The following is a 10,503-nucleotide window of genomic DNA, read 5'->3' on the forward strand; positions in this document are numbered from 1 at the left end:
GTCTCTTGGCATTTCAAAATACCTTCCATTATTTGAACTTCCCATACTTTCTATTTGCCTTTTTTTTTAAATCAGGGATGCTTTCCTCTCCACTCTGGTGCGTTTCCACTCATCCTTCCAATTCTACTTCAGATAGAATCTCGTCCCAAGGCCCTTCTCCCTCCTTGATCTGGTTTGTGCTCTTCTGTGGTGTCCCTCAGCATGCTATGCTCATCCCATCCTAGCATTTCTATTTCATTCAAATTCTGCAGTCTATTTATTGGGCATTTCTCCCTTACCTCTAGATAGGGTTCTTACTGAGATCAGGGTCTGTGGCTTCTCTCCCAGACTGGCTAGCCAATCCTAACAGTCCATGGTAGGTACCAGGTACTCACAACTAAACAAAAAGAGTAAATATTTCTGTATTATTCTAAATCAAAATGGAGTGGGGGAGCATATTGAAGTCACCTGGAGACTTTGATTGCAGTTCAAATATACATGCTTTCACAGAATGTGCTCCACTCCTCCTCACATCGTATAAGAATCTTGAGGGGGTGGGATATATGCAAATAATTGAAAATGGAGTAAACTAGGGGCCAGACAAGTGGCTCAGTTGGTTAAGAGCAGGAGTTCTGAGCAGCAGGGTCACTGGTTCGATTCCCACATGGGCCAGTGAGATGCGCCTGAGCTGAGCTGCCACTGAGCTGCCAATGGGCAGCTGGATGGCTCAGTGGTTAGAGCTTGTGCTCTTAGCAACAAGGTTTCCAGTTTGACACCTGCAGCTAAGATTGAATGTGACACCTTGTGCTGAGTGGCTGCGAGCTGCTGCCGGGCGGCCGGATGGCAACTGGACTTGGGAGCTGAGCTAGCTGCGCCCTCCACAACTAAGATTGAAGGACAATAACTTGGCTCTTTCCCTTCCTCAATTCCCCAATACTGTTCCTCTTCCCCAATTCCCCAATAAAATCTTTAAAAAAGAAAAAGAAAAAGAAAATAGAGTAAACTATTAAGAGTAAGAATATCTATCTCTATCTCTATCTCTGTATCTATCTATCTATCTATGTGGCAATATAGGAAAAACCAAGTAATATGAAAAGATGCTTAGTTTTACAGTGAATCTATTTTATACTCAATCAGAGGGGCAAAAATGAAAAAATGTGACATATCAAGTGTTTGTGATAATATGGAGAAGTGGGAATTCAAACATTGCTGGTGACCCTTTGGAAGGTAACTTAGCAATAACTAGTAAACTCATATTTGTATAAATCCTTTGACCAGTAATTGACACTACCAGGTCCATACTCCAGAGGAATTAGAGCACATGTACACATGTGCAATAGCAAACACATGGAAACATCCTGAATATTTAATAGAAGACAAAAAATGGTGGCAAAGTCATTTAGTGGAGTATCATACAGCAGTTAAAATGAATCAACTAGAGTTGCCAGTATCAACATGGGTATATATAAAGAACATAGTGTTCAGTAAGAAAAGCAAGTTGCAGAATTATATAGTGTGATACCATTTATAAAATTAAAAACATGCAAAAATATTAAATATTTTGAACATATTTGGTAAATATATTAAGATATGCAGGGAATATAAACACTAACTTCTGATTAGGTGTTCCCTCTGTGAAGAGAATGAGATTAGGGAAAGTATCTGTAATGTTTTATTTAAATAAATTACAGTTAAGAGGCTTAATGACTTTGCTAAATTGTACCAATTTACCATGCTTCTAGTAGTATAAAGAATAGTAGGAATAGATAGTAAAAAACTGGGACTGAAATATTAAAAAAATAAATGTGTTTTTGGAAAGGGTGTGGATCAAAACAAATTCAGTGTCTTATGTAATTATGAGTGGGTACATAAACACTTTCTGGTTTTGGCCAATTCACAAAGTCCTTGAATCTCTCTTCTATCTGAGCAGTGTTGAAAGCATTGTCCACTCTGACTTCCTGGATATGCCCTACTTTACTGGTGCCATGTAAACAACCTCACTGGCATTTTCAAGGGGAGCTGTAATCCAAAGGCAGCATGTGGTGGAAATTCTGTTATGTTCCTTTGCTAGTCAATTCCTTTTCTACCTGACCTTTAAATGTTTTAGTTTGTCATGACACTATCCTCTTAACATTTTCTGCTCTTTCCTTGAGTGATTGCATCTATTTCCATATTTAAATCTCAAGTTCAGATAGCTCATTTGAACTCTAGACCTCAAATAGCCACTGCTCACTCAACGTCCAACTGGAAGTCTCATGGGCAACTCAGAGTCCAAGTCTTCTGTTGAATTCATTCTCTTTTTACCCACTTTTCCAAACATATTTCTGCTGTGTTTCCTTCCCCTGGATACAATATCACCATCCACCCAACTGTACCTACCAGAAACCTGGGAGTTACTGTTGACATTCCCTCTTCCTTAGAATTTATATCCAATCCATCATTAAGTTCTTTTGATAACTTAAAAGGTAGCTTAAAAACATACCTTAAACATATTGGCTTTTCTACAAAGCCATTATTGCCCTTGATTTTTCCTGGCCTTTGCATCCTCACTGGCCTTCTTGTAGGGGTTAGCCCCATCCATATATGATCAGCCTCCACCCTATTAAGCCATTCTCCATTCTATATCCAGAGTGATCTCTTCAAAATGCAAATCTGAATGCATCACCCCTGCCTAAAATATATTCTTAGTTCTTCACTGATTTGGGGTCCATCCCAGAATCCTTTACAAGCTCTGCAGAACCTGGTCTCTTCCCATCTTGGAAGCCTCATCTCATTGCAGTCTTTTCGCTCTTCTCTAATCCAGCTTCCAGCCACACTGCCTCCCTTTTAATTCTTCAAATGCCTCAAGCTCCGTTCCAGTTCACAGCTTGGTCACATTCTGCTTCCTCTGCCTGTAAAACTACTTCCCAGTCCTTCTACCTAAGAAATAACTTTATTCTTTAGCTTTCAGCTCAACCATTACTTTCTCAGGGAAGTCTTCTTTGCTTACCTTAGAAAGGATTATTTGTAATACCCAATTCTGCCCTTGGTGATAGCATTTAACCAGAATGTAAATAAACACTCAATTGCATAATTTGCTGCTTGCCTCACTCTACAGTAAGTTTCACAAGAGCAGGGCAGTGCTTTTGTTTCACTGCTGTGTCCCCAGAGACTAGCCCAATGCACCCCAAGTAGAGTCTGAGTGAAAGACTGGGCTTCTGGAATGGCTACAGAGAAGGAGCTACAAGCTACTACACAACACATTTGGAAATTGGTTCTCTTCATTGTTTCAGAAAACTAGTCTGAAAAAATAGTTTGAAATGTTTCTTAAGCTTATGAGAAATTGTATATGTAGATATGTCTTCATTCCCTGTTTAACTTTTTTTTTTTTTAAGCTGAAGTATATTCCTTGAAAAGTGATCAAGTCCCTGTGCGTAGTAGATAGCTTTGGTTTCAGGGGCTGTAGAGTTCATGCTTGGGAATGCCTCATTATAATACTTTCTAGTATGGTCCCTCAAATAGTCCATAGCCAAATAGCATTTGTTCTGGGCTAGTGAGTGAGGAGACGAGAAAGAACTGATGTTTCTCATGAATTGTGTGAATTCTTGTCTTTGGTATGAAAGAGAATGGATTTTGGATTCAGATCTTTATCAGAATCTCAATTTTCCACTTAAACTGTGACTGAATTTTTTAACTGTTCCAGACTTCAGTTTCTTCACTTATGTAATTGAATCTGTCTCACCTTCATGTGAACGTTTGCAGAAAAGCCATAACTTACTTGAGATAACATGTATAAAGCTCTAATCATAGTGCTTGCTGTTGGTAGAGGCTCGATGAATTCCAGTTCTTTTCACTTTTCTTTCTATCACCATACAAAGAGTAGTTTAGTTGTCCTTGAATTGAGATACAGGGTCCCAGATAATTGAGATCAGAGTTTGGACACTTAACCAGCCCCCACCCCCTTCCTGGAGATTAGTCTAAAACACTACTTTGATAGATGGAATGAAAGATTGTATGATCATATCACATCAATCAAGGTGCCTTTATGCATTGGGACAAAACTGATACTCAAGCAAGGAACAAAGAGGAAATCTCATATGTAGGTGATGTCTAGCAATATGCTACCTTGTTGTAATAAAGGAATGAAGCAAAGCCCGTTCTACCAGGTCTGGAAGCTGATCAGTAATGACCTTCCTAGAATACGGTTAGTAGATGTGTTCTGAAGAGTAGCTAGAAGAAGGACCAACATGTACCTTCCTGCATTAGAGAGTGATTCATCATCCTTTAGCCCATTCACCTCGCAAATGTTTAAGTGCTCAGGATGCATCAGGCACTGAGCCAGCAGCAGAAGTCCAGCAATAAACAAGACACAGCTCTGCTCTGGTGGAGGGGCGGGAGCAAGAGATAAGCAAATCTATACAATGTTGGGTGGTGATAAATGCAGTGACACACAAAAAAAGGATAAGGGGACAAGATATATATATACAGGTACTCTTTTATACAGCAGGGTCTACAAAAGCCTCTTAAAGAGAGATTTGAACAGAGGGCTGAATGGAGGGTCCCTGAGGGAATGTTTTCCAAGCAGAAGTGACAACAAGATGAAGGTGCTAGGTAGGATGCTTGGTGTATCTGAAGAATGGTGAGGAAGCTGGTACATTGGGAGCAGGCAAGTGAGGGGGAGTGGGAATGAGGTCAGAGAGCTGGTGGGGGCCAGCACATCATACCAAGATTTTGGCTTTGAATCCTAGACAGATGGGAAGCCCTGGGGGAGTGTTCAGTGTGATCTTATTGACCTTTTAACAGGATCAATCTGGCTGCCATGGGAGAATAGACTCTTGTGGGGCATGGGCAGAAACAAGGAGATTGGTTTAGGAAGCTGTTACCAAGGCTAGTTGAGAAGTTTGATCCCCTCAGTACTAGCTATGAAGCTATGTTAAGAAGATATACCTCCATATGGTAATTTTTACACAAAAAATCCAAATTCTTTCTGTTGTCTACTGATGACCACATTCAACTTAGCCTGCTTCTCTTTGCTAATTTTTTTATTGCCTTCTATATACTACCCCCAAAGGTAAAATCTTAAGCTAGAATAATAATAATGGGGGTGGTGAAGAATAGTTGGATTTTGGATAAACTTCAAAGGTAGAGCTGAAAAGATTTCCTGATGGGCCAGATGATGGGAATAAAAGACAGAGGAGCCAAGGATGACATTTAAGAATTGGGCCTGAGTAACGAGAAGGGTGGAAAAGATCAGAAAGACTAAGAGAGGAGCAGATGCAGGGATACTATTGGGTTATTGGAAAAGTCATGACATATTTTTTTCTATGTTTTTCGTTGCAAATGTGCATCATGACTTTTCCAACAACCCAATATCAAGTCTCCTTCATTCTCTATTCCAATACGGTGTCTGGAAGGCATTCACTTAGGCTTATCAGCCATCATCTTCCTGTGTCTTAGTTGACTGCTGATGGCTGGGCTCCAAGGGATACCAGAGACTTGCCAGGCATAAAGGGTATTTTGTAAGGGAAGTTGGGAGGAGTATGAAATCAAACATTGCATCTATTTGGCTGCTTAGTCAAGGGCTAGCCCTGTTTATTAAAAAATATTACTGATTAACTGTTTCCCTGGAGGGCCAAAGCTGGAGTAACAGCTGTAGGTGATTCCCAACTTGGCAAAATTTGCAAGTCATTTAGACTCCAAAAGATGAATCTTGAGTTTTCCCAAGTTTTAGTAAAAACAGAGCTGGAAGAGGGAAGGACTCAAAAGGAGGTCATAGCTGGAAGGTACCTTGGCTAGAGTCCAAACTAAGACTCAGAGAGACATGAGACTCAGGAGAGATTATACAACCACTGCAGGGACATGAAGAGTAGCCAAGGTAGGACTTGAACCTGGATCTCTCTCTCCCAGTGCAGTGCTTTTCTGGCTATACTATGCTGGAGGGAATATGACAGTCTCAGGTATGCTCTGATTGAGAGCAATTCATCTTTTATTCTTGGAAGACTAGAGCTCATGAAGCCTTCACCACACACTACTTTTAATCCATGTTCACGGATCCCATGGCTTTACCCTGAGAGGGAAACTGGGGATTGGCTGAGTTTCCTGGTCTAAGCAAGTTAAAGAATGACAATAATAGTCCTTGCTTTCCTTTGGAGATAGAATAGTACTTTCACATTCCTGTAGAATTTCTCATTCAGGAAATGAGGGATTATAAGTATAATGATTGGAAAAGGACAGTGGTGTAATGAATGATACTACCATCATGAGACAAATTAAAATTTATTTATAGACAACTACTATAAAAATGAGTTTGTGGTATTTCAGTTTTCTTGTCTTCTCAAATTGGCAGTAGAAGGCAAAAGGGATTGATTTGAATTTCAACCATCTTTTTCCATTGAAGAAAATGTTAAGGAGTAGTAAAAGTCCAAATTAGATGACTAGAGAAAGGAAGAAAAGTGATGTGAGTAGTCAGCCCCTGAGAAATTCAGATTTGATTGTTTATTTCAATTGAAATATTTTGAAAACCCAGGTGGAAGTTTGTGAACAGCTCTCCAGTAGTTGTCTCTGACTGCTACAGAATTATCACAACCACATTTCAACAATAGTCACTGCTCACACAATCTGCAGTCACACTCTTAGCTTCTGTGCATGTATATATGTGTGTGTACCTTTAAAATCAAGTAGAGTAGGTCAGTCCAGCCTTTTGGTGGTAGCTTGTCTTTGCTTTACTTATTATGCTTGATCTTCAAGCATAATATCTAAGTCAATATTCAAGTTCATTGAATCTAGACCTTACTAAGATTTAGGGACTCACTCAGTTCTGTATCAGTTGGATTGATCGGCATCAATCAGTATCAATGCTTTTTTTTTTTTTTTTTTAAGGGAAAAGTTTTTCACATCTCTGTAGATTTCTTACCCTGGTGTGTTCTAAAATGGAATATTTTGTTTCATCCTGACTCATTGCCCTGAGGTCTTCTGTCTTTTGTTTATGAGATACTGATCCCCTAGGATTCGGGAAGACTATATCCTTATTCTTTGGAAGTCGAATGCTGGATCTCTGATAATTAAAGACACAGCTATTTTTCTAAGAAGTGACATGATGCTCGTATTTCCCTCCTTGACCTGGCAACATCTGTGCGGAGAGTTCAATGAATTGTATAAAACGACTTACAAGTTAGAATTTCAGTAATTTTTTCCCTGTTAAATCTGGCTACACTTTATTCTTTCTCTTTTCATATTTATCTATTGTGCTAATTGATTTAGTTCCTACTCTTGCCCAGGAGCACACAAAAACCCTGATAAGCATGGCAAATTTTCCTAATACTTCAAGTTTATTCTAAGATATGGAGGTGCTTATGGGATCCTGAATATTTATATTCCTAAAGGTTTTGTAACTTATACATGGAGGCAAAATATGTGAATCCTGCTTTTTGGCTTTCCCGTGGATATATTATAGACCAAATGGAAAAAGTCACTTAGATTTTTAAGAAAAGATTAAAGACTAAAAAATTCTGAGTAGGAGGCACTGTGCTTCTTCTGGCTAAGGCCAGGCTTCCAGTGCGTGATTCTGGGCCTTTGGGGTACTTTAGTGGAAAAGTGTCAGGAGGGTTTTACTATGTTCTTTCAGTCTCAACAATCTGTCACCTGGATGAAGGACACTGTAATCCCAAATTCTGGCTGAGGTATTTATTGTTTTTATTTGCCTCTGTTTACTCATTTGAATTTGCTCCTTCTCTCACTTTCTCTCCCCCTTTGTGAGTAGTTATATGTATTTGATTGGGAATAAACAGAATATATATATCTCTCTCCATATATATATATATATATATATATATATATATATATCAATTTTTAGGGCATTATGAAAGTCTTTCCCTCAATTATCCGAGTAGGTGAGCTGCCCTTTTTACCCCATTATAAAATAATTTCTTCTGGTGTTACTAAGCCTATAGGCTGTAGAACTTGATAAGGTTTAGTGATAATCTGATAGTTTTCCATCATCCAGTATCAAATCTATTCCCATGGGAAAGCAGAGGGGGGATGTTGCCCAGTCTTATTATTCATTTAAAAGTAGCCTCCGAAAAGAAAAAATAAATAAAATAAAATAAATATAATATAATTTTAAATATTAAAAATTGAAAATTTATCCTTAGCTATTTGAGTAGGCAGAATGATCCTGAGCTTCTTTATGAAAATAATAATAATAAAAAGTAGCCTCTATATCAGCTAGAGAGAGTCCTTGTGTAGGTGGCAATTGTTTAGGGCCTTTTCCCCTTGGTCAAATAGATACTTTGATGTCCAAACTAACTTCCTATCTGCATTCCATTGCAGGGGAGCTTTAGACCGGCATTGTCTTGGATTGTCTGCGTGTCCTTTTGTTGTTCTGTAGAATGCTTTGTTACAATGGTTTTTGCATGGTTTCCTCAGCTTGGCTAGGGTGTTGGTGACAAGAGATAGTTGGCTCATGCTACCCAGACTTACAAAAGACTGGCTTTTGCTACCATCAGGTATGTGTGTGTAATTTAAATGCACATGCAAATACACATATGTAAATAAAGAAATCGAATTTGCCTTATAGTTCTATCACTCAACTAAGGAAACATGGTAGGAAATACCACTTAAACAAAGAACATCAAATTTCAATTAGAATGATTCTTGATGAACGGGGAATCTGTAGAGAGGTTTAGATTCTTATGTTGAGGCTACTTGGTGACACACATTTCTCCAACCTGGAGACCCCCTCTCTGCAGGGATTGAATCTGCATTTTCCCATCAGGGCAGGCATGTTGGCCCAAAGTAGTTCTCCAAATTCCCTTTCATCCTTATTTTGATTGTGAAATTTTTTTTAAAGTTTTTGTTCTTCAATGACTTTCTTCTTTTTCATTTCCACACAATTTTGTAGTAAGTTCTCAACTTGTTTCAGACACATTATTTATATTAATGATTTGTGTAACTATCAAAGGAGCAATCTAATCTTATTGGCTTATAGTCTCCAGACCAGGTATTCATTGATGAGTACTTTAGGCAAGGCTGCTTACTCCTATTTGTGGAAGAAATCTCATCTTTAATTGATTAACCTTCAGTCAACACATGTTATCTACTAGGCTTAAGTTCCCTGACTTATCTTATGAGCTTTCTCCATATTAATGGTTTTTGCATTATATGTTATTAAATGCTATTATATAACATTTTATACAAACAAAACAATACCGGGGGTGCCAAAAAAATGTATACAAGTGGACAGTTTGGTCAATGTTGCTGAAGCAGTAGTTCGCATAATCTGAAGTGTCTGGATGCTGATGGTAACCACTTTGAGCACCTCTTGTAATTGCAGAAGTCAAACATGACTTGTATTCATCTTTTGTTATCGATATATATTGAGTGTTAAAATTAATACAGTTTTTTCCTTTTTAAAAATGTGTATACATTTTTTTGGCACTCTGTATGTAACATATATAAGTTCTGAAGCAAAATAATAATAAATATCCATGACTCTACAGTCAAATTTATTGGGTTGTTGGAAAAGTCATGACGCATGTTTGTAACAGATGGCACTAATTCATTTTGGGAAGTACTAGAGTCATTCGCATGTATGTTATTGCTATGCCATTTGACAGCTGACAGTTCCAGCTTCATTCTAAAAGAAAATTGAGAGATTTGGTTGGGTTTTGGAGATTTTACAACAAGTTGAAAATGGAAGACCAAACTGTGCATTTTTGCCATATTTTACTAAATTACTTCCATAAAGGGAAGAACGTGCATCAAGCTTGTGAAAAGTTGCATAAAGTTTATCGTGACAATGCTCTACAAGAACATCAGTGCCAACGATGGTTCATGAAATTATGTGCTGGTGATTTTGATTTCAATGACCCTCCTCTGTCAGGGAGGCCCACTGAGGTTGATGATGACAAAATAAAGGCATTGATCAACTCAAACCCACATTACATGACATGTGAGATTGCAGAAACATTGAACATCCATCAAGCAAGCATTCACAACCACCTGAAGTAGCTGGGATACGTAAGCAAGCTTGATATTTAGGTTCCACATGAACTCAAAGAAGTTCATTTGATGGCACTTATAAACATCTGCAATATGCTCATTAAACGTGAGGAAAATGATCCTTTTTGAAGCAGCTGATAACTGGTGATGAGAAGTGGATTGTTTACGACAATGTAGTGTGCAAACAGTCTTGATCCCGACGCGATGATTCGCCTCAAACGACATCGAAAGCAGACATTCATCAGAGGGAGGTTATGCTCTCAGTGTGTTGGGATTTTAAAGATGTCGTGTTTTTCGAGCTCCTATCAGGGAAACAAACAATCAATTCGAATGTGTACTGTCGGCAATTGGACAGTTTGAATGAATCCATCATCCAGAAACGTCCAGAGCTCGTTAATTGTAAAGGAGTTGTGTTCCATAGCAACAAGGAGAGACCACACACAAGTTTGATCAACATCAAAAATTATTGGAGCTTGGATGGGATGTGTTGCCACACCCACCATACTCGCCTGACCTTCCACCGTCAGACTGCCACTTGTTTCTCTC

The sequence above is a fragment of the Hipposideros armiger genome, unplaced genomic scaffold, assembly GCF_001890085.2.
Source record: "Hipposideros armiger isolate ML-2016 unplaced genomic scaffold, ASM189008v1 scaffold_125, whole genome shotgun sequence".
Lineage (NCBI taxonomy): Eukaryota > Metazoa > Chordata > Mammalia > Chiroptera > Hipposideridae > Hipposideros > Hipposideros armiger.